General features: G+C 45.4%; 1 protein-coding gene across 1 annotated transcript in view; it reads right to left on the bottom strand.

Moving 5' to 3' along the window:
* Nucleotides 1-25,099, bottom strand: part of LOC135712297 (uncharacterized) — a 93,144-nt gene extending 68,045 nt beyond the window's left edge. The window contains exon 1 of the mRNA XM_065235265.1: nt 25,050-25,099. The gene's annotated coding sequence lies outside the window, so the exon portion shown is untranslated. The remainder of the gene's footprint in view (nt 1-25,049) is intronic.
* Between the last annotated feature and the right edge of the window lie 516 nt (nt 25,100-25,615).

The following is a 25,615-nucleotide window of genomic DNA, read 5'->3' as shown; positions in this document are numbered from 1 at the left end:
TTGCTGAACGAACCAGGCGGAACACTTTGCCTTCAGAGCCGCGTCGCGAATCGAAAGGTTCGGATTACGCTTGAAATAATCCAACACCTTCCGGGCCTTCACAGGGTCAGCTGTCTTCGATTTTCTTCCACTTCCAGCCCGCCGCTCGGTCGACTGGGACTGCTTAAACGATTTTACCACCCGAGACACAGTTGTATGGGTGATTACCAGTTGTCTTCCGATCCATTTCATGGTTGCAGTCGGATTTTCCATGACGGCGCACAAAATTCTCCGGCGATTTTTTTTCTTGTTTCGATGACATCTCAATAACCACCGAACCGATTGTTATGAAATTTTGCACATGTAAACAATTCACTCCAAACTAGTTAAACCCAGATTTTCATCAATTTTTACCCACGGATAAAAAAAGTTACACACGGATAAAAATTGTGCATTTTTTTCGAGTACAAGCCTTTACTTGCTGGGAACACGATTTCAACTAATTACTGATTGTAAGGCTTTGAAATATCTGTTCAACCCTCGATCACGCCCTTGTCTGAGAATCGAGCGTTGGGTCTTGCGGCTTCAGGCTTATGATTACGAGATTATTTACGAACCAGGATCGAGTAATCTCGCTGATTCGTTATCTCGATTGTCGGTGTGTTCCCCGAAAGCATTCGACATATGAACAGATGCCTACATTCGTCAATTGATAGAACACTCAATTTCCGATGCTGTAGTATTGAATGATGTCATACAAGCGACCAAGAATAATACGACGCTCCAAGAGCTTATGTATGCTTTGGAAACAGATGTATGGGCAACGAGCGTTAAGGGTAATAAGCAGTTCAAACCCGAGCTTCACACGGTGGCTGGAGTTATCATGCGGGGAGATCGTTTAGTCATCCCAGAAATTCTTCGATCTCAAATCATTGTATGTGCACATGATGGACATCCTGGGATGATCGTTATGAAACGCCGTCTACGTCGAAAAGTCTGGTGGTTGAAAATGGACGACCAAGTGGATAAATACGTCAAAAGCTGTAATCTTTGCACCATGATGCCTACAAAAGCGTGGTCAGAAATTGCCATTGATTTTTTGGGACCGCTTCCTAATGAAATATATAGATAGATAGATAGATAGATAGATAGATAGATAGATAGATAGATAGATAGATAGATAGATAGATAGATAGATAGATAGATAGATAGATAGATAGATAGATAGATAGATAGATAGATAGATAGATAGATAGATAGATAGATAGATAGATAGATAGATAGATAGATAGATAGATAGATAGATAGATAGATAGATAGATAGATAGATAGATAGATAGATAGATAGATAGATAGATAGATAGATAGATAGATAGATAGATAGATAGATAGATAGATAGATAGATAGATAGATAGATAGATAGATAGATAGATAGATAGATAGATAGATAGATAGATAGATAGATAGATAGATAGATAGATAGATAGATAGATAGATAGATAGATAGATAGATAGATAGATAGATAGATAGATAGATAGATAGATAGATAGATAGATAGATAGATAGATAGATAGATAGATAGATAGATAGATAGATAGATAGATAGATAGATAGATAGATAGATAGATAGATAGATAGATAGATAGATAGATAGATAGATAGATAGATAGATAGATAGATAGATAGATAGATAGATAGATAGATAGATAGATAGATAGATAGATAGATAGATAGATAGATAGATAGATAGATAGATAGATAGATAGATAGATAGATAGATAGATAGATAGATAGATAGATAGATAGATAGATAGATAGATAGATAGATAGATAGATAGATAGATAGATAGATAGATAGATAGATAGATAGATAGATAGATAGATAGATAGATAGATAGATAGATAGATAGATAGATAGATAGATAGATAGATAGATAGATAGATAGATAGATAGATAGATAGATAGATAGATACAAATAATGACCTGTATACTAGTTCCGCGCAGTGAATTAATTCTCAACTAATCTGCTCACCGTGCTTCAGATCTTGCACATCTGAACAACTTTTCTGAAGACAGAAACCTTCAAGATGGCCACGAGCATTAGCATGAACCACCAACCATAAGGCCTTGATCCACTGAACAACTTTTCCGGCGGCAATTGCCACGAGATATTCCATGTTGGAATCAATTAAGCCGAATACCAAATGCTACGTGAACTCCATATGTGCGGTCCATAAAGTGCACTCCTGGAGGGATAGTTATATATGGGCCAAAGGGCTTATTGGTGTTGTTATTAGTGAAATGAGCAAATGTTTAAGGCCGTCACGAATGTATGTATTTTAGTTTTTCTCAAAATAAGAGCTGAATCCCAGAACGAATTCTTCTTGATTCCCAGAATGGATTCCACTAGAATCCCAAAAGGATTATTCTTGAATCACAGGACGAATTCTTCTTGATTCCCGGAAAGAATTTTCCTAGAATCCCAAAAAGAAATCATGAATTCTAGAAGAGGTTTCCCTAGAATTCTAGAAATAATTTTCCTAGATTTACTGATTTTTTTTTCCTTGAATCCAAGAAAAGGTTATTCTAGAATTGCAGATAAAATTCTTCTTAAATCTCAGAAAGGTTTCTCCTACAATCTCAGAGAGGATTAACATTAAATCCCAGATAGAATTTTCCCAGTATTCCAGAAAGAATTTCTCTTGAATCTAAGAAAGGATTCTTTTAAAATCTCAGACAGGATTATAAAGAATCTCAGAAAAGATTTTCCCAGTATTCCAGAAAGGATTTTCGGAGAATCCTAGAAAATATTTCCGTGGAATTGCAACACGGATTCCTTTTGAAACGCAAAATGAATTCTTTTTGTATCCAAGTGTCCCAGAAAGTATTTCCCTTGAATTGTAGAATGGGTTCTCCTTGAATCCCAGAAAAGCATGTCCTAAAATATCAAAAAGGACTCTCCTTTAATCCAAGAACAAGTTTTTCTTGATTCCCAAAATTGATTCCACAAAAAACTCAGAAAGAATTCTTGAATCCTATAAGAAGTTGCCCTAGAATTCAATGAAACTCCGATAAAATCATCAAGAATCCCAGAAAAGTAAATCCTAGAACTCCAGGAAAGATTCGTCTGGAATCTCAGAAGGATTCTCCTTCAATCTCTGCAAGGATTATTAAATAATTCCAGAACGGATTTTCCAGAATTCCAAAAAGTATTCTCGGAGAATGCTAGAAAGCATTTCACTAACATCCCAAAAAGGATTGCTCGTGAATGCCAGAACAAATTCTTCATGAATTCGAGTGTTCCAGAAAGTATTCCCGCAGATTCTCAGAAAGGAATTCTAAGAATAATTCTCCTAGAATCCCAGAATGGTTATTCTAGAATTCCAGAAAATATTCTCCTATAATCTCAGAAGAGGATTTTTCAAGAATCACAGACAGCATTTAAGGTGTTTCCTTGTAGAGTCGATTTTTCCATCACACATCGCAATTTCAAGAGCACACAACTCAAGTGCTACGAGGCAAATTACAAACATTGCTTGCTTTTCCGCAGTAAACAACAAGTAGTAGTTTCAGCTACGTTAATTCACATGAATTTACATGTGAAACTGCGAGGTGTAACATGAACAAGGACGCTACAGGGAATCACCTTAAAACAATCCCTGAAAGGATTCTCCAGTATTCCAGAAAGATTTTTCGGTATTTCAGAAAGGATTCTCGGAGAATCTTAAAAAGAATTTCACCAGAATCCAAAAAATGAATTGTCTTTAATCCCTGGATAAATACTCATTTCCAGTAAAGTTTCTCTTAGAATATCAAAAAGGAATGTCCAGAAATGATTTTCCCAGTAATCCAGAAAGTATTCCCAAACAACCCCAAAAAGCATTCCGTTAGAATCCTAAAAAAGATTCTTCTTGAATCCCAAAACCAATGCTTCTTGACGCCCACAAAGGATTTCCATAGATAATTATTGACTCCCAGGAAGAATTCTTGAATCCCAGAAGAATTTCCCAAAGAATCCCAGAAAATATTCCTATTAAATCAATCCCAGAAAAGGTTATTCTAACATTACAAAAAAATATTTTCCTAGAATCTCAGAAAGGATTATCCTACTTTCTGAAAAAGAATGCTCAAAGAATCCCAGTATATGCGAATGGATTCTCGAAGAGACTTAGATAACATTCCACTTGAATTCTTAAAAGTATTTTTCTTCAATCCCAGAACGAATTCTTCATTAGTCTGAGAGTCCCAGAAAGTATTCTTCTAAAATACAACAAAGAATACTTTAATCAAAGAAGAGTTTCTTCTAGAATCCCAGAAAGTATTCTCGTAGAATCCCAGAGAGGATGCCTCTGGAACCCCGGAATGGATACTCCTAGGATCCTAGAAATGATTTCTTGGAAATGGAATCCCAGAAAGGACTTTCCTTGAATCTCAGAATATTCTTATTGAAGCCCAGAAAGCATTGATTTAGAAACCCCGAATCAAATAAGGGATACTCTTAGAATACCTGTAACGGTTTAGTTACAATGTCCTAGGTTTTAATTTGCGCATGTTGTTTTAGGAAACTGTAGTGTTTGTTTAGTGTCAGTGTTGGGTTAGTAGGATTAGTAGGATTGTAGGTAAAATTGCTGTTATTGAAAAATTTATGTCTTAGTAGGTAATTTGAAATTGATATTTGTTTATAAACTTAATTGGGTGTGACAGGATCGAAAGGGTGTTATGATCAACTGTGGTAGAAAAACTCAATAGGCGAAGGAGATGATATGGATGGGTGGTGATAAGCTACAAGGTAGGAAAATTGAGGAAATAAGGAACGAATTGAAAACTGGATGGGAATAGGAGGGCTTTTGATAGCTGGGATGGTCAACCATAGCCCAGAAGTAAACTGGCGTTTGTGCCTAGAAGACGTGAGTGGAGTACAAAAGTGAACCAAAGTACAGTGAATTACCTTTTTATGTTCCTGGTGTTCATTCAGGACCTTTTTGGTTTATTTCACGGATATCCTCACGATCGGCACTTTTCGCCCAAGTCAGTCTCGACTGTCTTGGTTTAAATGTCAAGGACCTTCCACTCTCCGGCTTAATAATTGCTAGAAAGGAGAGCATCCTCGGACTCGGAAGTCCTAATTGTTAAGGAGGAAGACCCTTATCGGCCTTGTCACGGTCAGATGATGTTCGCCAACGAAGGGAGACACCGTTGACAACGAAAAGGCTACTTCAGTAGCTGCACAGGAATTGCTATATTCCCTGGTTGCGAACCGCCATTGCAACGCGCAAACCCAAGCCTCAAATCCGCCATTGTAGTGACCACAGCTCCAGCCACCGGGCGCCATCTTCCAGACCAGTTGAAGACACCGATCCACCATTGTCGATGGAGTGATCAAGCCACGGACCGCCATCGCGGCCAAACAACAGCTGCCCAATACAATCACCAGCGAGTGCTCGCCATCGTCCAGCAAACACCACCGGTACGTACCAAGGAAACAGAAACCCATAGAACACACCCCATAATAGCCCAATAAAACCATCCGCACCATAACTCCATTTGAATAAACTTCTAGACTTTTTCCACCCACACTTTAGCTTCCAATTAATTTCACCATCACTTAAGAAATCCCACAGTTTCTGCACAGTTTGTTCCGCGTACCCCTCCAAATTACCAAGTAGCATGCCGGCCCTGTGACACAGTTCCGGGGTCTCATGCTACTGAGCTAGATATCCGGGAGTCTTGGTTAAGCCACTAGGGTGAGTCTCATCTAGTCTCATTCCAGAAAGGAATCCCGTAGAATTTCAGAATGGATTCTCCTAGAATCTGAGAAAGGATTCTCCTACAATTCCAGAATGAATTTTCCCAGAAAATATTCACCTAAAATCACAAAAAGGATTCCACTAGAATTCTACAAAGGATCCTTCGTGATTCCCAGAACGGATTCTTCGTGATTTCCGGATAGGATTCTCCACGAATTCCAGAATGAATTTTTGAATATCGTACAGAAGGGGTTCCTCTAGAATCTCGGATAAAAATTTCCTTTAGTCGGAGAAAAAATGCTTCTAGAATCCCTTAAAATATTTTCTCAGAATCCCAGAAAGGATTCGCGTAGAATCACAGATTCAATATTTTTTTGGATCGTAGTTGAGATTCACCGGGATTCATTCGAATTTTCTAGATTCCAGTTGATAATCTTCGGATCACAGTCCGGATTCTTCAGATTTCACCCGATATTGTAGATATTTCAGTCGGTACCAGATGCTTATGAATCCGGATGCTAGTCGAGATTCTCCAAATTTTCCCGATCCAAGTCTAGGGTTTGTTACAGATCCCAGTAGAGAGTATTCATATTATTTGTTATTTATTATTTATTCTTTATTTGGAGGGGAAAATCCACATAAGTACACCCACAGCTCATCATTTCAGTATCAAAAGATAACATTGTATCCTACAGATACATTTGATAAAGTGTCTAGATTCCATTCTGGATTTCCTATATAAGCATTGAAAGAGCAGTGGGAAACAAGTGTAAATACTTGAAAAAATGGCTATGAAATAGTCATACCATAGAGGTAACTCTAAGACCAGAAGGTCCCGAAGAAACGTGCTCAACTTTTTGGCTCAGCTCTGGTACTATCTGCGGTTCCAAACTATTCGATGCGCCTCTCTTTACATAGGAAAATCCACACACCCCTCATTTTATCTGTCAAACTTTCATAGCGAATCAAAACAAACATAGTGTAGTACTAGAATTTCGACTAGAGTGGGGTACGCTTATAGATGTAATTGGGATCAATATGCTAGTCAAGTAGTGAGCCAATTTGAAATCGTTAGTTGCCACCGGTTGGTCGTACTTTATTAGAAAATTCAATAAGCATGCTAAAGTCGTCTTGATATGCCTTCCTCTTAGTTGAGACATATCTCAATCAGAGCTGACCTACAGCTTTTTGAGAGAAACATTCAACGCAATTTGCAATGCATTAGCGGAATCATTTCCTCATTTTGTTTATGAATGGATTGAACCTTCTTCCTAATAATCGTTGTGCACTTCCTTCCGGGTCCTAATTTTCCTAAATACAAATGATTCTGTCTCGTAATTGGAAGTTTCACTTTGTGTTCATATAACACCTTCAAATGTTTTGTATCTCCCCTTATTACCCATCAAGCATACATTAAACTGTGCCAATCGAGACAATCCATTACAAACAAGACCATTAACGTGCATCCATCCTTTTCTACAACCACTGTTTCATGCCACCACACAACTTCCAACTGCAAGGTCCGCTCATTTCACCATCTCACTTGCACCAGCGGCATTAACCGGCTCGCATTCTCATCCGAAGCCAACCGAACCGATTTGACACTTCCACGCTTGCTCGCTCGTTGTTCTCCAGTTCTCCACCAGGTCGATCACTAGCAGTCATTGTCCGCGCGGCAGCCAACGGCCGAGCGCGGCGAAAGATGCTATCCAAAATAAACTCCGCATTTCGCGACCTTGACTCTATTTTTTCTCTCGTTCGCCCGGCGTTCGACTGCAAATTGCAACATTCTCCTCTCGTTGCTTCCTTCGTTCGCGCGGAGCCGAGCCGTGTGGACGTCCGAGCTTCCTCAACCGGTTTCGGTGAGTTTGCCGAAGCTTTATTTTCTTTTCACTCGGCATGCATTCACTACACTTCGATCGTTTGAAGGTCGCTTCGCTCGCAATCACAGCATCCCGCCACACCGTAAGGAGGGTTGTGTGGACGAGGAACCAAGTTGAGCCAATATGAGTACATACCTACATTTATCTTGCAAACAGCGATGGTTGCTTTGACTAACCAATTGGCATTTCGGTTCAAGCCTACCAAAGCAGCGTCGGTCGGTGCAGCGGATTGAGGGGTTTTGAATTTCGAGGTCAATTGCAAACGTACGCCGCCAGGCCAAGTGTTGGACGGTTGTAAATATTGCCTTGTTTGTTGGTAAGCTATTGGAGACAACAACCAATGCGTCGTCATCGGTGGTTGTTGGTAGTCGTAGTCGGCTAGTCATTTAGGGTAAGATGGGATGTCAAGGAACATTGCTAGTTCAATGCCTGAACTTGCAATGATAAATGTACGAAAATACATTGAAAATGTATTCAAACTTTGCAAAAAGTCATCTTTCTCCGGAGGAGCGTCTTACCCCATCTTACCCTACATATTTCGAAAGACGTGCCACGGATGGTAAATGGCAGCAGCAGCAGCAGCATATCATGCTAATCCTCACGCAATTGATGGGTCGTCGTGGTACTGTGCGTTGTTTAAATACGTTTTCAAAGTGAAGTTTTTCGAATATTTCAGATGCCGACGACACTTAATGGATGGTGGACTTAATGTTTGGAAGTAGTGGTATATTTTTCAAAATCGATGAATTATCGATTTGGCTCAGTTGACCTGAATGAAAACTTATCGCAATCGAGTCACAACCCAATTCGAGCATGACACGACCCACGAGAACAGCCCATAAGCTACCGATACTTGCATTCACCTGCACTCGGGACCTCCTATAAGAAACCAAATTCCGAAGGTCTCAACCGACAACCGCCATTCGTCGCGGGGGGATCACTTTGCAAATCTAATCTCGGCTGATCGGTGGCTGCTGCAGTCGTTGAGAAACGGTGGATTAATCACAACAGCAATTTCAAGCCGCTAGGACCGGCTGGTTGAGAAAAAGCACGGTGGCTTGTTCTTCGCTCGTTTTTTTTTTTCCTAAACCATGTATGGCAACGACTGAGGGCTGGGGACTTACGGTAGGTAGGTCAATACTCTTCTGGCTGCAATAGATGTGACGACGACGACCAGCTCTCATCATGTGCAGCAATCTTGCACCGTGGCACTCGAGGAGATGCTGATTGAAGTCGTCGGTAGGATTAGTGACGCTACAGTGCGATAAGTGGATTTTAAAGGTCGAGAGGAGCCGATTGGGACGGGAACCGGTGAATGGCTGGTGCTCGGTCTTGATCTCAATCGGTGCGGTTTGTGGTTGGGCTGCAACAGTAGATAGTGTTCGTTATTTGAAGCCAAAGAGTGGAAGGAAATTCACAAACAAGTGCATTACCTCAAGTTTGCATTGGTTCGTGGAAGTAGACGGACCTACTGCCAGAATGTATTACTCAAACGTGCGTTTGATAAATGAAGTGCAGCTTGAAGCATGTCTGGCTTTTTTGCAATTGATGTGATAATGGTAAGTTTTCAGCAAACAAAAATAACCATTCGTCTAACGTAGTTTGGAAAATGGTAAGTAGTTAATTGTTTATACGCAGTTCGTTTAATCGGATGCCACGCATCGGTACGGCACGTGGAGTTTGCGCTTGAGCATATGCAGGGACTGGTTGGAAGTAGTTTGCAATTGTAATTAATTTTATGGCACTACCGGAGGCGCCTTTAATGGAAAAGAATGGTGGTTTTAAACGGTTCTGGCACCTTTATGATTATTTGTTAGAAAACTGTTGGCTCTCAAGAAGCATAACAAAGGTGTTGATGCAAATGAGTAGGTAAATGGTGTTGTTCTGATTTGCATATAACATAAAAAAAGACATCGTAAGAAATGAGTATGGTGTGCAAAAATGTCATGCAATGGATATCTAAACGAAAGGGTTAATGCAAATGGTGAAACTTCAGCACATGCAGTTAACCTGTTGAGCCAGTGCCATAACAAAACATGCTAGAGCTCAACGTCTGGAGCTTAGCCGGAAAAACTGTACAGATACATACTAAGATTATTTTACAGTATTCTTTAACTGGGTTTTCGAATTACTGAACAATTCGGTAAAGCATTTTTTTTTATTAAAGAGACATTCATCTCTGAAAATTTAATAATTGATGTTCACAAAATATATACATTCTTATTTTTTTTTTCAAAAAACTTATAACTTTCACTTCGGCATCTTTGTTGTTGACAGCCTATTAGGATATGATGAACAGTTTCGTTCTTGTTACAGGTATTTTAAATGTCTTGCGGTTTCGTTTCGAACAAATAGTGTTTTATTAGCCAGGTGTATCCAAGTCGAAGCCTCGTAAGAACTATTTGGTATTTTCTGTCCATCTGGTCCATCCATCCAAAAACTGTTGGTTTAACAATCCTAGGGATATTCCTTGCTGATCCATCCCATGTTGACTATTATCGTGTGCTGGAACATTGTTTGTAGCTTTCTCTCGCTTACTTACTTACTTATCCTGGTCCGACATCCCTCAGGATTGCACCTGCATCACAATGTTACGCCAATTCACTCGGTCCGTGGCTGCTTGTCTCTAATTTCTTGACCGTCCCACACTTCCAAGATCCTGCTCCACTTTGTCTAACCACCTTGCTCGCTCTCCTCCTCTTCGTCTTGTACCGGCCGGATTCAAGGCAAACACCATTTTTGCGGGATCGTCCAGCTATCGCCACTTTCTGGATACAGGGTTCGCCATAGAGTTGCACCAGCTCGTTGTTCATCCTTCGCCTCCATACACCGTTCTCACACACCCCGCCAAAGATGGTCCTAAGCACTCGTCGTTCGAAAACACCCAGCGCTTGTAGGTCCTCCTCGAGCATCGTCCACGTCTCGTGCCCGTAGAGAACTACCGGTCTTATCAGCGCCTTGTACATGGTACATTTAGGACGGAGGTGCAGTTTACCCGACCTCATGGTCTTGTGGAGTCCGTATTAAGCACGACTTCCGTCACCAATCATCCACCACCTCGAAGTCATCCCCGTCGATTGTCACGCTTCTGCCTATGCGAGCCCTATCTCGCTTGGTTTCTCCAGCTAACAGATACTTTGTCTTCGACGTATTCACCTTTAGTCAAACCTTCTCTGCTTCACGTTTCAGCCTGGTGTACTACTCCGCCACGGCCTGAAACGTTCCTCGGACAATTTTCCACGTCTGAATTGGCTGGACTTATTGAAGATCGTGCCCCGCATGTTAAAGCCCGCACGTTTCAGAACACCTTCTAGCGCAATGTTGATCAGGAGGCAGGAAAGACCATCGCCTTGTCGAAGCCCTTTGCGAGTTTCAAACGGGTCCGATATCGCACCCGATATCTTCACGCAGCACTGTACACCATCCATCGTAGTCCTGATCAGTCTGGTCAGCTTCCCGGGAAAACCGTTCTCGTCCATAATCTTCCATAGCTCTTCACGGCCAATAGTATCATGAGCGGCCTTGAAATCGATGAATAAGTGGTGCGTAGGGACTTGATATTCACGACACTTTTGGAGGATCTGCCGCAACGTAAAATTTGGTCCGTTGTCGATCGCCCGTTCACAAAACCGGCTTGATAACTTCCCACAAATCTGCTTGCTAGCGGCGATAAACGGCGAAAGATGATCTGGGAAAGCACTTTGTAAGCCACGTTAAGAATAGTGATCGCTCGATAGTTCTCACATTCTAGCTTGTCGCCTTTATATATTGGGTATATCACTCCCTCTTTCCACTCCTCCGGTAGCTGTTCTGAATCCCAGATCCTGACTATATTTTCCCACGCTAGCCTCTACCTCGGCTTCGATTCCCCCATCGGACAGCGGGTCGTTGACTCCCTCCACAGCTCAACAGCCCCCTGCAAGCAGCGAAGTGGATCGCAAAACTGCAACTGGCAAGTCCGATGGTAACGAAACAGCTCAAGAAGGCATCTCCGCAATCGACCACCAGGCAAGAAGCCTCGGGTGGAGGACGACTGCGACGACAAGCGAGATGGGAGTAACCAACTGTCGTAATGGCTGAGTTCTCCAGTAACAACCTCGCCTCCATCAACATCATCTCTTCGGACCTTAGTACGAACGCTGGAGCTAGATATCGTTTTCCTCCAGGAGGTGGAGAATGATCAGCTCTCTCTCCCTGACTTCAACATTGTCTGCAATACCAGTGGCCCAGGCAAGGCGAGGAACGGCAATCGCGCTGAAAGACCACATTCAGTTCTCGCATGTGGAGAAGAGCCTGGATGGCCGCCTCATCGTTTTGAGGGTGCAAAACACGACTCTCTGTAATATCTATGCGCCATCGGGAACAACTGCTCGTGCGGAAAGAGAGAGATTCTTCAACGGCACGATCGCATATTACTTTCGGCACAACACGCAACACGTCGTCCTCGCTGGCGTTTTTAATTGCGTGCTTCGCCCGAGCGACTCCACGAGTTCAAACACAAGTTCGACGCTCCAAGCCACCATACGGCAGCCGCAGTTTCAAGACCTGTTGCTGAAGCTATATCCCACCACCCCCGCACCCACATACGTTACGCACAATGCGGCATCCAGGCTCGATCGCATATATGTAAGCTATGGGCTTTGCGAGTATCTGCGAAGTGCTGCCACACACGTATGTTCGTTCACAGACCACAAAGCTCTTACAGCGCGAATTTGCCTTCCGCACCTCGGTCGTGAACAAGGACGTGGATTCTGGTCCCTCCGTTTATCTTTTGACTGCCGAAAACATCGATGATTTCCAAGTCCGGTGGCAGTTTTGGACCCGCCAACGGAGGAATTTCCCCAGCTGGATGGCATGGTGGATCTCATACGCGAAGCCAAAAATTAAATCATTTTTCCGATGAAAGTCAAGCGAAGCATTCAGCATCTTTAACGCTGAATACCAAGGATTCTACGCGCAATTGAGGCTCGCGTATGATGGCTACTACCAAAATCCAGGCATGTTGACGACTATCAACCGTGTGAAAGCGAAAATGCTCACGCTGCAGCGACGCTTCGCACAAAATTTCATTAGGATCAATGAAACATTCGTAGCTGGAGAGAGCATATCCACCTTCCAGTTGGGTGATAGACGACGTAAAAAAACAATAATCACAAAGCTGCAGAACGAGCGAGGAGAGCAGATTCTAGACTCCCTGGAGATCGAGCAGCACATGCTCCGATACTTCAAGGACCTGTATGCGTTGGGGGAGACCAGGCAAGTTGGGGAGAAGATATTTGAAACCGAGAGAGCAGTACCCGAGAACGTCGAAGCTAACGCTGCTCTTGTGGCAGAGATCAGTATCAACGAATTGAAAAATGCCATCCGAACGTCACAAAAACGAAAATCGCCGGGTATCGATGGTCTACCGGTAGAGTTTTACCATCGAACTTTCGACATCACCAATGAAGCTATGACGGATGAGCTACCTTCGGAATTTGCCGATGGCACTATCGTACTGGTGAAAAAGAGAGGTAGCGATGGAACAGCGAGAGCATACCGTCCGATCAGCCTGCTCGACGTCGACTTTAAAATTCTCTCCCACGTCATGAAGACCCGCCTGGAACACATTCTCCGGACACATCGAGTCCTGAGTGACGCGCAAAAATGTGCCAACACCGATCGATCCATCTTCCAAGCCACGCTCTCGCTTAAGCTGGGCTTAGACAGGGCAAGTCAATTGATCAAGTTAGTGGAATTAAAATGACTTGAACGCGAATTGAACGTGTAAACCATGCCATTCAACTGACTTGATCAACTCACTTGAATTGAAAAAAAAGTTGAACCAGGCTCAACTTTTCAAACCAATTGAATTCAACTGAGTTGATCATTTGTCTTGCCTATTCTAAACCCAGCTTTAAGGATCGTGTAGCACAACTAATTGCGAGAAAGCAAAAAGGGAAAATGATCTCTTAATTATCTCGACCACGCGTTCGATCGGGTCTCTCACGAGTTCCTGCATCGGACTATTCTATCTCTGGGTTTCAACCAGGGTTTTTTCGGCTGGCTCTCTCGGGTCGCTGCTGCGTCTTCGTCACGTCTGCTGGTGAATGGGCGCCTATCACAGCCGTTCCGTATAGAGCGATCCGTACGGCAGGGAGACCCAATGTCGATGTTACTTTTCGTGCTTTACCTCCATCCCCTCCTCACACGGGTAGAGCGAGTTTGTGGTCTGCTCCAGGAACTCAACGGTGCCTTCAACAGCGCTGTTAATGGCTGCTTTCACGTTGCTCCAGCAGTCCTCAAGAGGGGCTTCGGTGAGCTCTCCCTCATCCGGCAACGGCAACGGCAGCTTCAGTCGCTCCAGATTGTACCGTGGCGGGCGTCGGTACTGGTCGGTGTTGGCAACGGAAAGTTTTTGGCGCACCTTGAACATTAGAAGGTAGTGGTCCGAATCGATATTTGCACCGCGATAGGTCCTGACGTCGATAATGTCCGAGAAGTGCCTTCGGTCGATCAAAACGTGGTCGATTTGCGATTCTGTCTGCTGTGGTGTTCTCCAGGTGTACTAATATGGGAGGCTATGCTGAATGTAGGTACTACGTATGTCCATGTTCTTAGAGGCGGCGAAATCGATGAGTACAAGGCCGTTGGGGGTGTGAAGTTGTTCGCCTCCTCGTGGTGCACCCTCGAAACGATGGACCACCAGTGCTGCGGTACTGATCCAGTCGGCTAATCGAACAACAAACGAGGAGACGCGCCGGACGGCGCCTTGCGATCGATGTCAGTAAGATTGCAAGTATGTTTACTGACACACTGGCCGTATGTAGGAAACAGAGCGGAAACTTCGTATAAACCACGCTACGGGCTGGCGGCCAAGGTATTTCATCCTCTTAGTACAGTCGGGTGGAACTCTGGCAAGCCTTAGAATACGTTCCTTCCGTGCCACCCAGTTGGGAAACTGCGATGGGAATAGGTTCGGTTGAGTTATTCCCGTCTTACGCGATCCGGCTCTGAACATAACGCCCCATGAAGGCCTATGTCAACCCTCGTCATGGACCTCACTGCTTGCATAGGCACCCATGGGGATCAATCAGCGACTATTCCAGTTGCACGGTAGGATAGTGGTCTAAGGGAGACCCAATAGTCGGGATGATGGATCATCATCAAACAAGCCCAAAACCCCAAACCCCCAGAGAACAAGTCACCGAGGAGGCGACCGCGAATCCATTCGCGAAGGGTGGTCTAACCAGATCTCCCCAACATAGTGATCCGAACAAACGGTCGAAATTTCCGCGAGACGCAGAGACAACGGTCGAGATCGGTGGACAGCAGGAGGAGCAACCGAAGGACTGGCCCTGGCTAATCAGAGCCATGAATAGCTTTGGGCCCCTCCCTAGGTTGCTGGTAATCACGGGACAGCTCGACGCCATCATTGAGTTCACGAGCACGCGGAACAACATCGCGAAGGACCTAAAGCAGGCCTTGCGACAGCTCCGCGCAACCGTGAACGAGGCCCAGGACGACCACGAGCGGCTTAGGAAGCGACTAGAGGTCGCGACTAGAGGAGGGTGGAACAGAAGGAGCCGAAGTCTACCCAGACGGACGCCTTCAACTTCGTGGGCAACAACACGATGGCCAGCGAGGCCCTCCACTTTGCCGTTACGCAGGGACAGAAGCGCGATCGGCCCTCACCCTCGCCAGTAAAGGGCGCGGCACGCCCTAAGAGACGGAAAGTCTCTGCCCAGGTGGAGTGCGTGGTGGTGGTCCATCAGTCCACTGCAACAGTGGACGATCCGCAGAAGAGGGCTGAAATAGTGAATGGAAAATCAGTTGAGAAAAATAGCGGCTTCAAGCAGGGTGGTAAGAAGGGCGCTCCCCCAAAACCCCCGAAACCCCCGAAACCCTCGGACAAAACTGCCCCCAAGAGCAGCTCTGTTCGGAACAGGAACAAGATGAAGGGCGAGGCTCTTATCTTTAAGACGGAAGCGTCGAATTACGCGGAAGTCTTGAAGAAGATGAGAACGGACGAGTGTCTTGTGGAGATGGGCAGCAACGTGCAGAGCATCAGGCGCACTCGTACTGGCGCGATGCTCCTGGTGCTCAAGCGTGGCGCTAAAGACCAGGGACCAACCTACCAGAAACTGGCAAAGGAGGTCGTTGGTAATGGGGTGCAGGTGAAGTCGCTACGCTCGACGATCACCATCCAGGTCAAGGACCTGGAGGAAGTGACGGTGGTGACCGAGATAGTCACGGCACTCAGGGAGCAGTGTCAAGTTGAGGTACCGCAAACAGCGATTACCTTGAGGAAGGGACTGTTTTCCACCCAAGTGGCTACCGTCAAGCTCTTGGTAGCTGATGCCAGAAAGGCGGTAGCCACAGGGAGGGTGCGAGTGGGCTGGTCAGTTTGCCCCGTGAGTACTCCCCGGCCGGTTACAGCTTGCTTTAGGTGCTTCGGCCAGAGCCATGTGGCTCGGGACTGCAAGAACACCGACAGAAGCAAGCTGTGCAGATGGTGGGGCTCGGAGGGTCATAAGGCACAAGGTTGCCAAAAGCCGCCGAGGTGCACTATATGCGCGGAGAAAGGGAAATCCCCTACCAACCACATGGCAGGTGGCCCACGCTGCCCATGGGCCAAGAGCAATGCTGCCCCGGCAAAGAGCAATGCTGCCCCGGCAAAGAGCAATGCTAAGCCATGTTCGAGGCAGCGGAATGGGGAGCGGATGTCCCAATCATCTCCGACCCGTACCGCGTCCCAACCGGCAACGGGAATTGGGTCACGAACACGTTGGGGATGGTGGCGATATGCACGATGGGGAGCTTCCCCATTCAGGAGGTAGTCGTGTCCAACTCGAGCGAGGGATTCGTGATCGCCAGGGTAAATGGAGTATATTTAAGTAGTTGTTATGCTCCGCCCAGGTGGTCTATCGAGCAGTTCTCGCAGATGGTGGACAGACTCACTGCGGTACTTGTCGGTCTAAGACCGGAGGTCATTGCGGGCGACTTCAATGCATGGGCGGTGGAGCCAGAGAACCAGAGAGGATGCATCCTACTGGAGAAAAGTTTTGATGTTCTCGTTGCATTTCCCATGTAAAGAAGGGTCTTGGTCTGCTTTTTTCCGAAATAGCTCTTATAAAATTCAGGCGGCTTCTGCAATCCTCTTTAAGTTGCTTCGTATACATGCTAAATTTACATTTCCTGTCAAAAAGAACGCCCAAGATTCTTGTAGACTTGGGCTTAGGGATAACGGAGTCCCCCAACAATATCTAAGCCCCTTCTAAATGCCAGTTTTTATGACGGATAACCTTGCAACAGTGCATGGTTGAAGACTTTGTAGGAGACATCTCGAAACCAATGCTAGTAGCCCGATTCTCGATTGCTGTAACTGCTTTTTGAAGTCTACGACGAAGGAATTCTACGCCTTTACCGGTGGTAATGATAATGGTGGGTCGAGAGTTAGTAAGAAACCGATAAGCTCCTGACTATTAAGAGAGTGTGGTACGTAGATATAGATAACTTTGATATTCCACGGCATTTCGACTCTAGCAATGCAGGCGTTCAAGTCAGAGTTGTTTGGGAGAAGATGGAAAGGAACATCTTTGCGAATGCCAAGGCCGGTTATACCATTACCCAAGCTTGCGGGCCGACTGCAGGTGACCCACTGGGAATTGTTCTTCAGAAGATTCTCCGTTTTACTGGTAGGCAGGTAAGGCATTCGAAGTACCATTTCACAGAAGAAATCAATAACAAAAGTAAATCTTATTTTTTGTCAGCACCGTACTCTACGAAGTTCCATTATCATCTTCCAAGTTCTATAGTTATTATTTTTTCAAGTTGATCTTGACTTTCTCCATGATTTTTACTAATGCAAAAAAGTTCCAAAAACTTTAAGTTAGTTCCCAAATCAAGCCCTGAAGTTTTAAGAAGCATGCTGAATTTTTACAATTTGCTCATTGTTCACAATTATGGCTGACCTTCTCCGGAATTAAAAAAAAATACGGCAAATTCCTTGAATTATTATGTAATTTGCTTGACTTCCACAAAGTTATCAGTATTCTTATGACGTTCACTGCACTTCTCCAAAGATCGCTGGATTTTTTAGAATTTCGATAATTTTCTGCGAAGCTTCCTGAAATCCTACAAAGTTTGCTGAATTTCTACGGCATTTCCTGATTTATACAAAGTCCATGAAACTTTCTTGCAGTTTATTAAAATTAAGAAAAGTTTCCTTAAGGTTTCCAATATTACGTAGATTTTTTTTCTAATTTTGAAAGCTCTCCCTGCATTTTTACGATGTTCCCTGAAAATCTACAAATTCTTTGAAGTTTAAAAAAGTTTAATAAATTAAACAAATTCCTGAACTTCAACAACGTTCTCCAAGTGCCTAAAATTTTTGCATAATTTCTCTTCAATTCGAAAACTTTCAACAATGTTTGATGGAGTTCTACAAAATTCTCTGAACTTCTATAAAACTGCCGAAATTCTACAAACTTCTCTGAAGTTTTATGCAGTTTATTGAGCTTCTACAAAGTTTTCTATTTTTCTGAAATATTTGCGGCACTTTTACAATGTTTCTAGTACATCGAATCAGTTCGCTTTCGAGTTGGCAAACCCATTGGGACACTGGAAATCTTGGACGGTCGTTACATTCGAGAGCTTGGTTTAAAGGCTTAGGCTTAAGGTGAAAGTAAATCCTTTTCCGTTGATACTGAATCCACACCCGTTCGAACCACACCCAAATTCAAAATGCAACAATACCAACTAGCATAGCAAATAAGGTAAATGAGAAGTATCGAAATTTTGACCGTATTCGTAAACAAAATATTCTTGTATAGTTATAATAATTCTACTACTGAAATGACAACTTCAATTCAAAGATTCCATGTTCAGGGAAGTCCTACTAATGCTCAGGGAAGTCTTGCCATAGTTCAGGGAAGGCCTGCCGAACTTCAGCGAAGTCCTGATGAAGTTCGAAGCCCTGCCGAAAGTCCTACCGAAGTTCAGGAAAGTCCTTCCGAAGTTCAGGGAAGTCCTGCTGAAGTTCAGGGAAGTCTTACCAAAGCTCAGGGAAGTCCTGCTGAAGTTCAGGAAAGTCCTGCTAAAGTTCAGGGAAGTTCTCCGGAAACTCAGAGAAGTTCTGTCGAAGTTCAGGGAAGGCCTGCTGAACCTCAAGCATGTCCTGCCGTAGTTCAGAGAAGGCCTGTCAAAGCTCAGGGAACTTCTGCTGAAGTTCAGCGAAGTCCTGCGGAAGTTCAGAGAAGTTCTTTCGATGTTCAGGGAAGTTCCTATTTTTATAATATGTGTGCTAGAATTTGGTAATTGATATCAAATCATAGGGGACCCCGCAATAAAGGGTAGACCAGCCGGTTGGAGCAGGCCTGCCCCAGATTGCCCAATGCTGTCTTTTGGTCGCCCTCATGAATCATCTAAATAGAAAAGCACTTGTTATACAAGTCAAATTGATTTACATGAGTCCTTTGGATACCTTAAGGTGCCTTCTGTTCGTCCTCAAGAGGCACTTACTAGTCCTTTGAGTTTTTACCCCAAGAGTCTTTGATTTCCTTAGCTGCCTTCTGGTAACCATAAGGAATCACTTATTATGGAGGCCCAGAGAGTATTCACCCAAACAGATTTTAAGTATCCTTCAGTTGCCTTCTGGTTGTTCTCAGTATTCGATTATTATGGATGTCCTGTGAATGTTTACCCCAAAACATTTTTTTTTCTTATGCTGCATGCTGGTTGCCTGAAATCCTATGAAATTTCGCCCCAAAGGATTTATGTTTTTCATAAGCTGCCTTCTGTTCGTTCCCAGCAATCACTTATATTGAGAGTCCTGTGAATTTTCACCCCAAGAGACTTTTGGTTTCCTTATGCTGCTCTCTGGTCGCCAACAGAAATTAATTACTTATTCACATGACTTCCACTGTAGGTGATTCCTGAGGGTGACCAGAAGGCAGCTTAAGGAAACCATACATCTTTTTAAATCTCTTGTGGTGAGAATTCACAAGACTTCCATAACAAATGATTTCTGGGGGTGACCATAAGGCAGCTTAAAGAAACCAAAAATGGTGAAAATAATAAACGATTTCTGGGGGCAAATCAGATACATTTTTTAACCTCGACTATCCAATAATAATAATAATAAAGCCAAGAATGAGAAATTTCTGATCTGCTTGCTGTTCTGCCAGAATCTCCACCACAAACAGTTTATTTGTAGCATTTACCACTATCATTCATACCAACACCCTGGGTACTCAGGGCACCAGCAGTGCGGAAGATATACCCCAACCGGAACTATCGGATAGCCTCTGGGACCCTCGGACGAAGATGCTTAATGTGAAGAACCCAGTAGTAGCCCACAGTAGCCGGGGCCCCGTCGGTGTGGACGTTTTCCCCACATTGGAACCGGTGACAACCCCCCGGCGCTGCGGCAAACCTGGAAGAGGGACGGACAAGAGTGGCCTCGTCCCCCATTCTCCTTCGGACAACGCGGGATGCAAGGCAAAGCTCAGTATCGGGACGGATAAGGGCAGTTGTTCCCATTCCCCGAAGGACAACGAGGGATTCAAGTCCCAAGCCAAGAGATCACCCCCAAACACAGTACCCAGCTCAAGCAAAGCGACCAACCTTTTTACCACCGCCTCCACCTGCCCCTGGTGGGGATCGGTCTCATTCGGTACCGAGTTCTGCCACAGCAAGCCCGACTGGAACACATCAAAATTCCAGTTGCTACGCAATCAGCCATCACTGTTCAACCGAACGACCCTCAACCAGCGAATCGGAGCGTGGGTACCCTACCTCCGCACTACCGGTTCCTGTGAATCTGATCCTTCAATGGAACATTAGCGGCTTCTTTCTCCACCTGGCTGAGTTGGAACTCCTCTGCAGCGGCGCGTCTCCTTGGGTGCTTGCCCAACAAGAAGTCAACAACGATACAGTAGACCACATGAACAGAACACTAGACGGTCAATATACCTGGTCCATCAAAAAAGGGTCCAACCTCCAAGATCCGTTGCTATAGGAGTCCACAAGGAAATACCTCACCGAATCGTTGATCTGAATACCGACCTCCCAATCGTCGGCAATCCAATCCAATCCAAAATCCAATTAGCATCTCCATCGCTTGTGCATATCTGCCCTTCGGAAGGCTGCCCAGCCTGGACAACCAGGTTCGCAGAATACTTGATCAGCTACCGGAACCCAAGATGTTTATAGGGGATCTGAACGGCCACCGCCCACGAGCGGACCCTAGAGGCGTCACCCTCTGCGATGTTCTCGAGTCTCGAGTTAAAATCTGGTCATTTTAAATGATGGCAGCCCAACGTTTTTCAACGGTCGACACACCACCTCCATTGACGTGTCCACAGCCAGCCGTTCTCTGGTGGGCAAAGTGCTCTGGTCGATTAACCCGGATCTGTGCGGCAGCGACCACTATCCGGTACAGATTCGGTTATCCGCCGCATCGCTCCCAGAGAACACCTGAAGACCGCGGTGGCGCTACGAGGAAGCTGATTGGGACGGTTTTCAGCAAACGTACTGAACCCTCGCGCAGAACCAGGAACCCACGAACATCCCAAGCATCACGGAAATCATCTATAAAGCCGTTAGCATCAGTATACCCAAAACTGGCGTGTTCCCGGGCGGAAGGCACTCCGCTGGTGGAATGACGAAATCAAAAGGGCAGTAAAAGCCAGGCAAAAAGCACTCCGGAAGCTCAAACGCACCTCCCCCAAACGAACCAGCAAGAGAAGAGTTCCTCGCGAACTATCGCCAGCAGCACAAGAAATGCCGACAGGAGATCAGGACAATCTTCAGCGGAGCGGGAAGTTGCAATCATCTCCGCTCCAGATTCGAACAGACACCGTCACCATCACTGATCCAACCGTCGTAGCAGACGAACTGGGCAAATACTTCGCCAAACTATCCGGCATCTCGGAGTGCAGCGAAAGCTTCCGACAGCGAGTCGGTTCCTCTCTGTCCTCTGTGTCTGCCTTTGAAATTCCTCCTGACAACGATGACCTACCGATCAACAGCCCACTTTCCTGGGAAGAACTCGTGTTCGCTCTCAGTCGGAGCAACGGGAACTCGGCCGGACCGCCGGACGAAATCGGCTTCCCACTGCTAAAGCACCTTCCACTCGAAGGCAAAACGAAACTTCTCGACCTTTACAACCAACTCTGAACCGCTGAAGAATACCCGGAAAACTGGAGAGAAAGCCTTGTTATACCGTTACCGAAAACCAATTTCGGGACCAAGGACATCACTGGGTTCCGTCCCATTGCACTGAACTGCTGCATGGCCAATGTCTTTGAACGGATGGTCAACAGGAGGCTGAAGCAATATCTTGAGGCCAAGGGGCTACTTGACCATCGGCAGCACGCCTTCGTGCAAGGGTATGGCACCTCCACCTACTTCGCCGCTCTTGGGGAAGTCTTGAAGGAGGCATAGGACCAAGGTCATCACGCGGAGATCGTCTAACTGGACATCTCCAAAGCGTTCAACCGAACAAGTACACATCCTTTACTTCTTCCGGAACTTTCTGACCGACCGATCTTTTCGGGTTTCACTCGGAAACGTGCAATCCGGAAGTTTCAGTGAGGAAACCGGAGTGCCACAGAGTTCGGTAATCACGGTCACCCTCTTCCTGGTGGCCATGAATGGGGTCTTTGACCAACTACCCAAGACCGTTTACATCTTCGTCTACGCGGATGACGTCCTCATTGTAACGGTGGGTCCGAAACTGAGAGCGCAAGTGGCAGTCTCCTCGGTGGTCAGATGGGCTGACTCTGTTGGTTTCCAGCTTTCCGCCGGCAAGAGCGTGCGCTGCCATATATGTACCACCAGGCATCGCAACAACGGACAGCCCATCATGATTAAACAACAAGCAATATCAACCAAAAACACCGTGAGGGTCTTGGGAATTTATCCTTTGAACCGCACTTCCAACCAACAAGTAAAGAAGGACTGTCGCAGTCGGTCCAACCTTATTAAGACCATCTCCCGCCCCCACCATCAAACAATCACGAAATCCGCTTCCGCGTAGCTCGAGCCATCATCGACAGTCGCCTACTGTACGGTGTAGAGATTACATGCCTTGCCGTCGAGAAAGCCATCCAGATTCTGGAACCGGTGTACAACGGCTACGTTCGAACAGTCTCCGGTCTCCTGCCTTCTACCCCGGCCGACGCTGCATGCGTTGAAGCCGGTATCCTTCCTTTTCGGCTCGTTGTCACCGCAGGTACTGCTAACAAAGCCGCTCGCTAAAACGTCGGGAAACAACAGGATCGTTCTCCTCGACGAGGCGAATTGACTCCTCCGCACGGCCACCGACGTAGATCTCCCTCCAGTGGCCAGGGTTCACTGGCACGGAGACAAAAGTTGGCAATCGCACAAGAACAAAATTGACAGCCGAATCAAGGACCGCTTCAGGGCAGGAGACAACTCGCTGGCTTTACGCCGGACAGTTGTCGAAACTCTCGGGGCGCACTACCAAGGTTCTGAAGTTAGGTACACCGACGGATCTCTCTCCAGGAGCGGAGTGGGAATGGGGGTCTCCGGAGATGGTTTTCTTGTGAGCAGATCGCTTCCGACCCAATACTCGGTGTTCTCAGCTGAGGCAGCGGCCATTCTCCACGCGGTTAAGTTACCGGCCAACCGGCCGATATTCGTCGTAACTGACTCACACAGCGTGATATTGGCCCTAAGAACAGAAACACCGAAGCATCCGTGGATCCAAGGGATGGTAAAGCATGCGCCGCCCAACACTGTATTCATGTGGGTACCCGGTCACTACGGGATCCAAGGGAACGTAACAGCCAACCACCTCGCCGGCTCAGGTCCACCGGCAATGTACCGCTCCAAGATGTCAAAAAGTGGATAAAGCGGACGGTTCAGAAAGCCTGGGACACCGAGTGGAGGAACAACAGGACACACCACCTTCGGAAGATCAAGGCGACCACCTGAACCTGGAAGGATCGACCAAACCTAAGAGAACAACGAGTGGTGTCAAGGCTGCGCACCGGGCACAGCAGATTCTCCCACAACTTCGGAGGAACACCGTTCCGGAGGACCTGCGAAACCTGCGGAGTGCCAGCCACCGTGGAGCACACCCTCGTGAACTGCGCGGAGCTGGAGGACCTTCGGACTGCCTTCGGCTTGGAGTCAATCAGCATTCGGAACCTGTTGGGCGACGAGTCCCCGATAGCAGCCGCCGTCATCAGCTTCCTAAAGGAGGCGAACAACAACAATATCTGAGTGTTCCTTGTTTGTGTTTCCAGTTTGTTGGCCCTTTTGGCAGTTTTCTACGCCTTTTAATTTTAGCAAGATGAATGTACCACAGCCAAGATTGGAAATCTTCTTCTGATAACCCATTTTTTTTTACTATCTTAAGAGATGAACTAGCGGCTAAAAATCTCTGTAATAAAGACAAAAAAGATGCCAACACCCCAAAATTGACTAGCAGCAACTCACACTTATGCTTATTGTTGATATTAGTTGATTTCTCTAAAAATTGTAAACATGAAGTATGAAGTAACAACACACTTTGATTCAACCCAAAGGCTCCTCCGGGCTTTTCCACTGCGTCCTGTAAGCTTACCTTCAGAATTCACTGGATTTCCGTTGGATTTTCTCAAACCACTGGTTGAAGTCTTGTAAAAATGCCTCTCCCTCAATAGTTCTTGAACTAACCTTCAAATTAAATTCCTGCAAAAACTCATTTCAAAGCTACAAAGTAACCGTTTCACATCATTCAATGGTCAAAACTTTCAACTCGAAATAAATCAAGAACATTGTTTTAACAAAACCAGGAAGCAGTGATTGAATGCCTCGTTGCCTCCGCTTCTGCTAAATTGCCCTTTTTGGTGCACTCCACCTGGTAAAGCCAATCATAGTTCCATCATAATTTACAACGCCAAATAGCCACACTAATCATAGCCCAACGCGTGACTGCCTGATCCGTCACTTTAATTTAATAAATCGAAAGGAATGCATTACTCGAACGGGCGTTTAGTTTCTATGGCATAGGTACATACTGGTTAATGACGCTGTCCGGTGAGTACAAATGTAAATCACATAAGCGGAGTAATCAATCCCAATGTCAACGTCAGGCACCTGCTGCCACGCAACACCACTACATATGTATGTTCAATGCATTGTCGTACGACATCGGCGTCGCATTAATCAACCAGCAAACCGGTAATGGCTTCGGCATTCCAAATTGTAGTTCCACGGTAACGCCACTTACAACAGCTTAGCTTTTATTCAAAAGCCACGGCTTGACCTTGTGCTGTCAATTTCATAAAAAAAAAACATAACGATACCAATTGTCACTTTTTCCTTTTGGTAACGATCCACTCGAGCGAAGCTCGACAATTCCTGAGAAATGCTTTAATTACGATTTCCAACCAAGGCAAACTGGAGCCCTTTGACATCCAGACGAGCCCATCACAACACTTACGTTCTTCAACAACAGCCACTGCTTAGGTCATATTCTCCCTGAAGGCTTCGCACGTTTCTTCTTCTTCTTGTTGTTGTTGTTGATCCACCGCTCATCAACACACCAATTCCATCGTTTTCCACTTTGGTGTTTCTTTGTTTTCGCTGTCCACAGAAGTCACAACTCATAAACCAAACAAAACACAAGGACCGATCGCAACCACGTGAGAAACGACTCGAACGCGACCTGCCCGCTATCAATTACTTCGCCGTACTGCAGCAGGAGCTAGAGCCATTGCACCTGAGCCAAGGAGTTCAACATCGCGCACCCCCACATACAAATAGAACAGCAAAAGGCGCTCGTTGCTCGTTCCGACGGTGAACGGTTTTTGGCTGTAACTAGATTACCAACTATACTCGGTGAAGCTAGCCATTGCGCTACCTACCTACATACCTGCCAAGAAAGAGAGCTGAGAGTCGGCTAGTCGGCCAGTCAGTCAGTCAGTTAGTCAGACACGCGGACAAGGGTTCAATTGCATCATGGATTTTAATTGCTTGCCGAGAGTGCGTTTCGTTTCATGATCAAGT

This window comes from Ochlerotatus camptorhynchus, unplaced genomic scaffold (assembly GCF_037179485.1).
Source record: "Ochlerotatus camptorhynchus isolate MF236.1 unplaced genomic scaffold, CSIRO-AGI_Acam_v1.1 ptg000467l, whole genome shotgun sequence".
Taxonomy (NCBI): domain Eukaryota; kingdom Metazoa; phylum Arthropoda; class Insecta; order Diptera; family Culicidae; genus Ochlerotatus; species Ochlerotatus camptorhynchus.
The sequence above is the reverse complement of the archived record's forward strand: the minus strand, read 5'-3'. Positions and strand labels throughout refer to the sequence as shown.